At 42.6% G+C, this 12,580-nt stretch overlaps 1 pseudogene; it reads left to right on the forward strand.

Annotated features, from left to right (window-relative positions):
* Positions 1-1,402: 1,402 nt before the first annotated feature.
* Positions 1,403-1,583, forward strand: LOC115407856 (uncharacterized; annotated as a pseudogene).
* Positions 1,584-12,580: the final 10,997 nt, after the last annotated feature.

Here is a 12,580-nt window from a genome sequence, read left to right on the forward strand (position 1 = left end):
TTTATTTCTTGTGAGGGTCCAAGTGGGAGAGACTGAGGCGGGAGGTCATGAACCTGCCAAAAGAAAAAGGAGGGAAAGCAGTACCAGATTTTCGCTTGGTCTTGGGAAGTTTTTATACAGCACAGCATTTTACGGTTGCCACAGACCCCTCCAGGAACCCAAAGACATCAGCAATGGCTCGTTTCTGGATGGGGTCCTACCTCCGACGCCTCAGTCTTTTACACACCGATCTTAAAGTTCCCGTTTCTTTTAACCTGCCTCTGGCCTACGACTTTACTAAAAAGTTTTTGAAACATTTTAATCTGGAACAGGAGGAGTTGCAGATTTTAAATAACCACAGATCCATTATTTCTGTTGTGCAGGAGCGGGAACCATTGAGTCCAGTCCGCGGGCTTGCATTCGGCGAGCCGTCCATGGTTTGGCGCAACGTAAACCATCCTGTCCTCCCAAACAGACTCCGGGACCTGTCATGGCTGGTGGCTCACGAGATTCTCCCAGTCAGGTCCGTCATGCACTCCCGGGGAATGGCGGCGCACTCAACCTGCCCCCGGCCTGGTTGTGGCGCTCCAGAGTCGGTGAGGCACCTCCTCTGGGAGTGCAGCGCTGCTGTCGACCAGTGGGCAATGGCCGGCTCCTCGCAATTCCCGTACTTACCAGCAGGGGAGGTCCTTACAGCACAGCTGGTGCTGTATGGGGTGAGCCACAAACCTATGAGAAAAGAGGACTTTGCAAAGACGTGGCTCACCCTGGCCGCCATCAAAGACGCCACCTGGACCTCCAGAAACCTGCTGGTGAGAAGGCATAGGCAGATCCCCCCCGTGGCTGTGGTCCAGATGGCCGCAGCAACCGTGAGGATGGTGGAAGCTGCAGGCGGCAGGCCGAGGACACAGCCACAAAGAAGAATCGCCTCCCTGCCCATTCGGACGGAGGAGCCGGAGCCACACAGTCAAAGGTCGAGGCAGCAACGGCCTGGCTCTCCGGGTGCGGCTGGTGGGAAGGAGCAGGAGGGAGAGGATCTCCTCTGAGCACCATGGCAGAACCCGAGAGACCAAATGTTTGGGAGAACAGGATGAGTTCCTCTTGTTAAGGACTCACTGCCCTCCTGCACAACAGAAAGGACTTTTTAATAGTTGCACTCCTTTTATTGATTTTTACAATGATAGACACTTTCTTTTACTTCACATGATCTCATTTTATGACCGCACAGGGCCTGATCTTATCTGTATTTATTTGTAAATAATTATTTTATCACTGCCATGATATTGTAAATAGATGACGGCACCTGTGATGGAAAAATAACTGTGACAGAAATGTAATGCATTGTACAATGTGCCGAATAAAACCTTGTAAAAGAGGGGGAAAAAATCATTACCTGTGATGGAAAAAATGTGAAAGAAATGTCATGTATTGTCTGAGGTGTCAAAAAAAAATCTGTTCTTATCAGTTTAATATCTGATACGTCCCCTATCCGGGGACCATCTATTATATTGGTTTTTGGAACAGGGAGATGGAATAGGGGCTTGCTCCGTCCACTCCACGCATCGACTGGGTATTGCAGTGTTTCCAGGAACGGTGCACCCCCCACCCTCTAGGGTCGAAGGAAAATCAGAATGTTGTTTCCTCGCCTCTTAGCGCGCTGACGTTTTGGGGGCACGGTTGTAGAAAAATCTAAATCACATTGGCTTCTAGGAATAACACATCAAATCCACCGTAGATATAGGGCATATAGTTTATATTCTGGAGTTTAGTATGTCGGAAGTGCTTTATGCTCGTCAACTCTAAATAATCACTCATTTAATACCTTATTTTAGTCTTGTTTATTTTCAGGTATACATATTCTGTATGTAATATGTAGTTTTTGCTCTTTGTTTTTTTTTTTTTTTTTAAACTTGGTTGTTTTTGATTTAAGCAATTTACACTATTTGAGCCATTTGCAACAAAAATTAGTTCATGTCTGTATGAGTTGTGCATAATTATCTGTGTCGATCATACCTAAAATTGTATTTTGATGCAGTAACACTTTTCTACCACTTACTGGCGCCAATGTTCAGGCTTTCCAAATTGAGCTTTGAGACTGATGTAGAAAATCTTAACCTTTCCACAAATGAAGCACATATTCACTTGGACTTGGGCTCGTGAACAAACATTTGAGACGTGACTTGTACTTGCAAAAAAGAAATTTGAACGTCTCTGGATTGAGCAGGTGAAAAATAAATCCAGAGGATTGTGTACGCCAATAATCTCCCTTTTAACTGTAACTCTCCTGTTGATAAGACTGTAAATAATCAAATTATTGCTCATTTGTGACTACCTGAGAGCTGCTGTTGTTGGATTAAACCATTAAAAAAGCACAGCGATTATGTTTCAAGTTAAAAGAATTTGCTTATTAAAAATTTCTCAATTTCCACTTTCATTACTGTTTGGAATATGGCTCTCCTGTCATTTGTGCTGATTAGAGAAAATCTATTTGATTTGCTTTCAACTATGGAAACAAAAAAGTTATTTTAGACATCAATGTCCCCACAACCTAATTTTTCATTCATCGTTTCAGATGAATGAAAAACAAACCAAAACTTGTTTGGCTCAATCTCCTGTGAAAGTTTGAAATATAAACATTAGCTAAGAGTTGAATAAAATGTTTCCACTAGATCTTCCTTGTGTTTGAACTGAACTCTTTAAGTATATTCAGGACTCGGTACCTTTCTGTTTTCATGGAGGATGAATTCAGTTTACCAGTGATTCCATGCAAGGGGAAATTCCTCATCCTATCTTGTCTTCTTCTCTCTGCAGTGGAAACACATCCAGGACCTGAATTCTGACCTCATCGGATCACCTTCCTCTGAGCATCCTGTGTCTCATGCCTTGGCTCGGTGAGATTGATGGGGTTCATCTCACCGACTCCAGTTTCAAGGAATCCTCAGGTGTGGAGCTGGTTGCTAAGGACTCCCTGATCCATAGCAACAAGCAGCAAGAGGGTTCGTGTGACGGCGAGATAACACATCGAGCAGGCGGCCGCCGCAGCGGGGCAAGATGGTATCTGGACAGCAGGGTGAGTTTATCACTTCCTGCCTGCAGCCGCTCTCAGATATTTGTGTCGAACTATTTTCAGTCTCAACTTCTTTCATGACTGTTTCTTGCAGGCATTCAGCCCAGATTCGGTCCATCAAACAGGTGATGTTATTTTATAGTTGACGTACAAACCACATGATTCTTGAGACATTAAATTTCAAGTGTAGAGTATTTACTTGGTTTTAGTTTTGTTTCACTTTTGATTCCGATTTAAAATTACCCTGTCAGCGCCTAATTCTGAATGAAAAGGATTATTCAGAATTGAACTGCAGAATAAAATGGTTCATTTAATCTAATTTTAAAGCGGAATTAAATAATTCCTCTGTCATGCATACCTTCATTCCACTTTAAGTTAATTCTGGTCATTTTGTGCATGCTTGTCCCCTTGTCCTGATGCAACGACGCACATATTCCAAGATGGCTGCCCGGAGCAAGAGTCGGATTCGAGATGATTTATTTAATGGGAGTTTTAGAAAAAATGGATATAATGATAAGAGTGGATGGATGGAAGCATGAAAATGCGGACGTTTATAAAGCTGTGGCATCAAAGATATTGGGAGAAAGAAAGAGAGGGGAAAAAAACAGGAAGTGGAGTTTGTTTACTTCCGGTAGACATAAATAAGCCCCTGCCGCCCCCTGTCCAATCAGAACCCTTCCCGACCCCCGGCTCTTAAGTGGAACTAAAAAGGTAAACTTCATGGAAATTTTAACTTGGAATTCTACATTAATACAAAACAATTAAAGGTATGATTAATTGCAAGAAATATTAATTAGCTAAAAAAAAAAAGAATAATTAAAATCTCTTGTTCTCAAATGATTGCCTGATGTATTTTTGTTTAGACGGACCTTTCTTTTGTCAGCTCACCTTTGCTCTTTGTATCCGTGCGTCTTTGGTTTTGCTAAACTCGATCATATAAGCGTAATAGTTTCCACACATTCTCAAGAAAAAGAAATCTTTTCTGAAAAATACTTGGAATAGATGAATGATTCCCAAATGAACTCTGTCGGTTTTGTCTTTGAGGTTTTGAGTTCAAATCCAACTCTTGAATGAGCGAGGCCATTCTGAGGAAGCTGCGAAGCGAGGAGGGAGAGAAACCCACTGAGTGATTGCATGTTCCCCCTGGGGCCTGCCGTCTGTGGAACAGCCGTCACATTCAGTGCTGATTTGTGCTGTTTTTTTGTGGATGTTGTGTTATTTGGCAGGATCTTGGAGCTGGCGCAGCACAAAACCTCAAAAACGGTTTGGGCCACGACTCCTTGGTGAGTGGCTGAGTCACACAACCGACTTCCTCTCTAGTGAACTCAAACTCTTCCCAGACAAACAAACTTTTTTTCTGATGCCACACAAAGCATCACAATAGCTTCTATTCATCACGTTTTTGTTTTGTTTTTTTGCGGGCCGAGCCTGGTGCCGTCCCAGCTGCTGCATCATATGACATTGCATGTTTGTGAAACCGACTCCAGGAATCCGGGAGCCGTGGTCAGTCTTTCCTTCTTTCAGAGAACATAAATGAAGACAGATGTTTGGAAAGCCGTAACATATATATATATATGTATTTAAAAGAAAAAAAGGTGAAACAGTGACGAGAACGACCAGAGGCCAAAAAGTCATGTTTGGAAAGTGTTCATGTTGCACCCGCACTGAGATTTTCTCGCTCACAGACCCTGATTGGAAAACTTTCCATTTCTCGATCGAACAGTGAGAAGCTGCACTGGGGCACGCAGCAGCCGATCTGGCCCGTCTCGGCCGCGGCGCTCACTGCCGTTCCAAGCGCAAGAATCCAATACCTGGCCAGGCACAAAAGAGACTTCTCAGCAAGGGAGGACCACCAGAGGTAACTGCAGCCCGTCTGCCGCTCCAACATTATTGATGACTCCATCAAAAAACCATGAGGCCTGTTTGTGTCTGCGCTCTGTACACAAGCTTTTTCGCTTTGTGCTTGCATCCACACGTTTCGTCTGTGAGTGCATTCAGGAAACTTTAAAGTGATGTTCAGGACCGGTGCCAGCTGATTCGCTCCTCCCGAGAGCCGTCAGACTCGATCGCACAGCCAGAAAGTGGCAGATCCTGCTCGGTGTTTTCACTGCCTCAGCGCTCGCATTAAAAGCGCCGTGTAATTCAATCAGAAACCTCCTCAGGATGCTCCGCTCGCAGAACCAATGGCGGTAATTCACAGTCATGGAGGACGACGGCGGCCGCCCACTGGCCGGGTTTAAAGCAGCTCTCCTCATTGAGTCTGACAGAGATGTGAGGATAGTGGTCATCCAGGATAAATATAGACAGGCTGGGCTTCTGTCCCGGCAGTTCTTCGCACAAATAAAAATCTTAGAATGTATTTGTAAACCTGTTATTTTGAATAATGAGCTGACCGTTAAGAACCTATAATTGTATTGTTTTGTTTTGTAGCTAGGAAGTCTCAACATCTTAATTTCAAATCTAATTATTCTGCAAAATGTTGCGTAAAGACAGTGTGCTGTTTGGCTTTGGCTTAGTTTCTTAATCAATGCGTTATTCTGCTCATACTATGAGAATTGGCCCTGAATTTTTACTAAAATCCATGATTGTTTCCTCCCAAACACAGCTCCATTAAACCTGATAAATGGATGCATTCTAAGAAAAAACAGCCAATCCATACATTGGAGAAACAGTATGGTGCCTTTATTCAAGAAAATGCTGAAAAGCTGATGGAAAATATTTGCAGATCAATTAGAAAACCTGTTTTTTTTTTTTTTTGTCGTTCTTTAAGCAAAATTGAGACTTTTGTCTTGTTTTTAACTATCATATATGAGGATACATCTGCATATGTTCTCCATATAAAGCTGAATTGGGATTAACTGCACTATATTGGATTTGATTATTCCAACAGATTGAAAAATAAGCATGAACATGCATAATCCCAGGTGACACTGGCGGGTCGACAGAGCCATACAACCACACACAATTTCAAGTCAAATTTATGATTTTACATTGAAAACTTGCAAACTCCTATAATCCTGGAAACGAAGGAATTTGAATGCACTAAATGTCATGATTTGATCAGAATAGTTTCTTTTTATTTCAAATTGAATGTTTCTAAATCAGTAGAATTGTCTTTTGGGGCCGACAGATCAATAAAACTAGTTTGTAACTAGCGTTGCACCGATACAGATGCTAATATCGGTTGGGGCTCGATACGTCACTAAAACGCTGGCAGCGGTCACGGCGAGAATTCAGCGCTTCCCACTGAGCAAAGCCCCTCTAAACTATCCAACGCTCCCTGGGAGAAACAGACAGGAGGCCCCCCAGCTCCGCCTCTGCGGTGGACAAATCTCACTGTGAGTAAAGACAACAGAGGAATTTATTCCTGGGAGTATTTATAGTGGCCATGCGGTCATGATCAGGTGGTGGAGTGGGAGCTGTGGTCCTCCAGACACTGAACCGCTATTTGTTTCCAGCACCGGCATGAATATGACCAACAGTACAAAGTGACGTCTGTTTTGATCAGCGCTTCATGAATTTAGCTACACACTGAGTGGGGAAAAAAGAAGTTCTGGGAGAGTTTCTAGTTAAGCATCACAGAATAAGTTCTTACTTTTTTTTTTTTTTTTTACTTTTGCTTATGTGGAGAAATCACATTTTTAAATATTAAGAGCAACACAGTAAGATTGTTCCATTTTCCATTTATCACTCCATCATTGACTGAGAACTGACACTATTGTTCTGCATCCATTCCTCCTCCTCCTCCTCCCCCTCCTCCCTCTGGCCCGAGACGCTCCTTTGTCCCTGACACACAACACAAAGTGTAATGGACGTGGTAATAGCTTCCATTTTCCTGCAGGAAGGAGGAGGCGGCGAGATTCTTCAGGAAGAGCCAGCGTCCTTCCTCCAAGACGGCCCAGTATGAAAACACTGCTCGCCTGTCGACGCCCAAAAGCAGGAGGCGACGCTCCCAGGAAGCAGGGTAACATGCAGTCCTCAGCAGAACACACCTCAGGAGGAAGGCTGTTTCACATTCAAGAGGCCATTTTAACTGGTTCATATTAACTTTTTTTAAAGCTTTTTTCCAAGTCAAGGAGACAAAACACATTAGAGTTACTGTCATTATATAAGAATTTTATAACCATTGTGTCATATTCATATTCTGCCAGTATTTAGAGGAATTTTTAAAACTCTGCTCATGCAGCACTTATTCTAATGTGACGCACAACTGGTGTTTCATCCTTTCTCCTACTGTCAGAAAGTCATTGTTAGTTTGGCAAGAAAAAAAAGGATGAAATGAGGAAGTTAAGTTGCTGTTATAGCAAGTTCATAAAGTATCTTCTGAGCTCATTAACTCAGTCTGGACCTGCTGAGAACTTCAAGGAATTATTTTCTGATTTGTACAGTAGAAGTTTGTTCTTGGATTATTATTTTTTTAATTCAAGCAATTCAAAACATGCCTGAAATATAATGCAGAGCAGGTTTTGGGTAAATCATGCCTTTGGATCTGCTTCATTTCTTTCCACACATCATCCCAGCATTTTATAATTTTAGTAAAGTACTAAAAAAATGTGTGTGTTTGTCACATTTTGTTCTCCAAAAAAGCCTCCATGAATCTTGCAATGCTTTTCCAACAAGATTCGCTTCAAAAGCATGAATTAAATGCACAAAATTTGTTCTTTTTTTCAGAATTTGTTTGGAATCCTACCTTACTTCAGGAATGTGTAACCTAATTCTCCTCTTAAGATCAACTTAGGAACTTTTTAAAAGTGGAATCGTCTATTTAAGAGTGAAGAATGAATGATGCAAAAGCAAACAGTGAATTTAAAGGCTTCTGTCCTGTTCCTTTTCTGTTTGCTAGTTTGGGTTAGCAGCAGTCGAATTATCCACAGGGTCAGAAATGAAGGTCAGTTCGGCGAATTAACTGTTAATGTACTTCCAACATGTGAAACAAAAACAAACAGTGGAAGCTCAACATGTAATAACAGGAGGAAGAAGCACAAGATTATCAAAATTGACCCTTTTTGACCCCCAGTCTTGTTTATATCCTGAATTTTTTTCTTTCTTAAAAAAACTGAATAAAATCACACAAAAAAAATGTATTTACGAGCCCTAATGAAAACATGAAGGTCTCTATCTGCAGCATGTTGAGGAAGTCATTGATCAAGCCGCTGTTTCATGACGCTCCTGGCAGGATGAGCGCCGTAGCGTCTGTTTTACAGATTATCTCCACGTCCAGAAAGGCTCATGTGAATCTCTCCCTGGGGGGCCTCCACACGCCAACCAGCGTCTCCACTTGAATCCCGCAGAATGCAGAGTATCATAAAGTTGAATGTAAGGAAGGTCCGGCGGATTCCGGAGTCCAGCACTTAACGTCTGCCCGCCGCGTTTTGGACGTCTGTCATTTCAGAATCGGAGCGATGAGCCCAGACAATAGAGCTCATTGTCCAGAGTTCAGGACCCCCCTCCAGTCTTTTTTTAAATCCTGAACTCAGCAGCTGAACACGCTGCTGGACGATCATCGAAGGTTTATTTTCAAATAGAGGAGATGACGACCGCATTTGTCATTTCACTGGCAGACAGGCATCAGACTGATTGCTGTTTTAATGCTCTGAACCCCCCGAAAAAATAATCACTGCTGGCATGGAATTAATCCTCTCATCTACAGGAAAACAGATAAATAAACCAGGCAAAACAAGATGGATGAGAGACGAGCGCAAAATACTTGAAGCGAGGTGATAAACACGGTAGATGGTACAGTAGATTTAGACACACAATACAAAGCAAACAGTGTAACAAATTACAAGAAATAAACTATGTAATAGAAACAAATGGAGATAAAATCTCTATAATAATAAACCTGCTCTGGCATTAATGTGAAGAAGGCAGCCTGCAACTAGAAGCACAACATCTGTGGGAAGCTTTAATTCCAGTGTAATTTTGTAGATTTAAGAGCTGTGAAGATTAGACGTTAACCAGCTGGACGTCATAATTCACTCTGAATATATAAACAGGAACCTGCGATCATCTTATTCTTGCTGAAAACTTCAGTATATCTGACTTAATTTTCACCATTTTTACACTTGGTGTGTGCCGGTACATAAGGTTTATAAGACACACATGGGAATGCATGACGGGACTGTGGGCGCAGAAAAAAACGTTTCACAGTGAAAGTTACACAATTTTAAGAATAACATCAGTTGCTTTACTTCTACAACTCCTACAAAGACAGCCTGAACGTGTCTTTGACAGATGGCGCTGGGCAACATGACCACACAGTTAAACAAAGCTGGCGCTCGATGAAAGCATAACAACAACAACATGAATGATGGGTGAGGAAAACAGGAGAAGCAGTGTGGGAAAACAAACAGGCTGGTCTGGGGTCAGCAGACCCATAATGCTGGACAGGGTCAGGACCGCGGTCTGGAGCCACTAGAGGCTCTCCAGCTCCTCTTTACGGCTCCCTAATGCCGCTTTCAGGAACGTCATATCAGAATTTCACTGCTGCAGGTGTCTCTTCTCCTGCTCTGCGTGGTGGTGAATGTGGTTTTCACAGGATGTTTTTGTCAACTAAGATACACATCAACGTCTAATGTGTCAACTAAATGGCCGAGGGTTTGAAATAGTTCAAACACCCAAACAGGTAAAACCAAGAAAAGAAGAAAAGCTGTCAGAAATGACTGAGAGACAGACGAGACAGATAAATGGATCCAAAAAATAAAACTAAAACACCGGAAATACCTTAAACAGAAAGATGGCTGAATATATTAAAATAAGTAATGAAAATGGTTAAATAAGTAAAACATGTAAAACACAACAAATAGCTGTAAGAACTAGAAAGACTGGGAATAGAAAACAGGCAAAACATCCAAATAGTAAAAAAAAGAAGAAAAAAAAGAGCCAAAACATATTTTGTGGCGTCAGACAAAATCATATTCGCTGAAAAATATAAAAAAGTGTCTTTCAGTCATGAAGGTTGCGGCTCCAAAAGTAATGAATCAAGTCAAACCAGCAGGGAGATGACGAGCAGAGTTAAACCTGAAGTCCTGACTGATAATGATTTGAGTTGCCGGTTTATGCACAGTAGGTGTGACTTAATATTGATCTGGTTGGCTGAAAAGCAAAAGAAATGAGTTGAATGAATTTTGTTAAAGAAAATTATTTTTTTAATGAAAAGATCAAATGTAGGTTGTCTATAGTAACAACAGCGTGGCGTCCAAACTGACAGTGTCTCTGGTATCTGCAGAAGCATGAATCATTTGGAAAAGTCATCAGAAATAAATGTTCTTTTCAGCCTCTGGTAGCAGCTGGAGTGGATCCTCAGGAGTGTGTGTTGCTCTGTGCTGGTTCTGGTTCCGCAGGCCTCCGCACACACCTCACTGTGAGATCAACTGTCCCGTCTGGCACCTGGATCCAAACCTGAGGTCTGTGGCCATCTCCCCCCGACTGCTGCAGCTCTCCAAACCCAGACCCGCCCGCCCCGAGACCCAGAGCTGCACCGAGGTGAGATCTGGAAACACACAGCCACAGAAATGTGAAACCTGAGTCTCTGACCATGTCTTCACATTTTACATGTTTGTGGTTCAGTAAGACAATAAAGTTGCAGCTTTGGCCTGACTTAGATTTGTTGAGTCTCCAGTGTAGTGTTTGTTTATTTTTTTCCATATTTAATTTACTAAGAAGTCGATCATTTGAGAGACTGACCGGAACGCTTCGCCTGATTCACTGAGATGAATAAAGAGAAGGAAATCCAACGTCTTCCTGGATGTTTTTCCGCAGGGCGCCGCTTCAGTCGTCCCCGTTTCGTCCAGAGCGGCCCGAGTCTCAAAGAGAGTCGCTCAGCTGTCGCTGCCCAGACTGAGAGAGAGCAAGACCTGCAGCAGCCTGGGACCGCCGGAGGAACCCATCTGGAGCGTAAGACCCCTCAGGACGCGTTCGCACCACAACGTTCTCCAGTGAAAATGATTTACACGACATGGCTGCTCCGAGCCACTGAAAACACAGCGTATTGATTTCTGCACGCGAGTGTTTGTGATTTCGTCACACATCCCACTACAGTGATTTCCTTAATTACAGAATATTGTGTGAACTTCCTGTTCTTCTTATTTAAACTGAACCGAACTGAGAGAGTCAGTGCACGAACATAGTTAAAAGAGTTTCAAATTGTTTTCTCTGGTAAATCAGTGTACTGAATGTCTGAATATTTATAATCAGGTCTCCAGGGCCGCAAAGAAAGCCACAGCGAGCGTCCGAGTGGAGATGCTGGCAGAACCGAAGCAACTTTCCAAAGATTACATCCCCCCTCGAGCACCCGAGTGGAGCCAGAAGGACGTCTGAAGTGCTCCTGAGCATCGCAACCAAGTTTGAATCTTTATAATCAGACCGATTCACCCTGAATCAGAATTCTGACTTTGTAAAGCAGATTGACTTTTGCTGATTCTATATTATTGCTAACAGAGGTTTGGTCGATCTGGTGATTATATTTAATTGAAACAGACTGAGAAACTGTTGCTTCTGTGTTCTATTTGAGAATTTTGTTTGTAGTTATGTGAACTGCTGCTGCAGAAGATTCACATCTCATGTAATAATAAATCAACTGTGAACCTCTTAAACGAATATTATTTCGCACTAAAGCTAGGTTCAATAACTTTCTGTGGCAGGATGACTTTTGGTATTTTGTAGTTAATTTGATTTACATGGCAAGATGGCGTCTGTTGAGGTAATAATGTACCTTTTCGGCTATAATGTGCAGGATGCTCCATGGGCAGTGAGTCTGTTCAGTCCAGTCTGTTTAGAGAATCTTCTCATCAGTGAGTTAAATGGTCGTTTTCAGTATTTCAGAATGTCCACTGGAACATTCGGTGTTGCCCCACATGAAGCAGGAAAAGACAAACTTACCGTAAAGAGCCAGAGAGTTTCTAACTAGGCTTTGAGACTCGGTGCTGCAGTATCAGGGAGAAATATGATGATGTGGTTGGAATCAACCAAATTGTATTGGAATGATAAAGCTTTCATACAAAAGCCCAAAGCCTCTGACCAACTCGCACAGCTTTGAATGAAGTTCTACCATGTTTCTTCTTCTTGCTGCTGCTCTGATGGTGTCATAAGGAATGTTTGTGTATCTACCATCGAGTCTTTAGAGGCCTCCTAACACGCCGTCGACCACGCTTCTCACAGCAGCAGTCCAGTGAACCAACATGAATCCTAAAAATCTATTAAAACTAATCGCATAACATCACCACTGAGTGACTGAAAGATTTGAAAACTTCAGAAAGTGTTCAAATTCCAGAACCCTGGAAGAGAAACAGCGATGTGTCCCGTTCAGTTGAACTGATCTCATTATCATGCTTCTCAAACCCCAAATGAGTAAAGGCTGGACCGCGATCTTTAGGCTTCTGCACAATCCGAGGTTTAAATCTCTGATCTTCCTGGCAGGAAAAGTGACGGCTGCTGGAAGTGAAGAGCATGTCTGTGGCCGTTCCTGGCGACGGCTTGCAGCGTTTGTCTGAACCTCAGCGTGACGCAGTGATCCTCTTGGTTTTCCCTTTATAG

This window comes from Salarias fasciatus, chromosome 2 (genome assembly GCF_902148845.1).
Source record: "Salarias fasciatus chromosome 2, fSalaFa1.1, whole genome shotgun sequence".
Classification (NCBI taxonomy): domain Eukaryota; kingdom Metazoa; phylum Chordata; class Actinopteri; order Blenniiformes; family Blenniidae; genus Salarias; species Salarias fasciatus.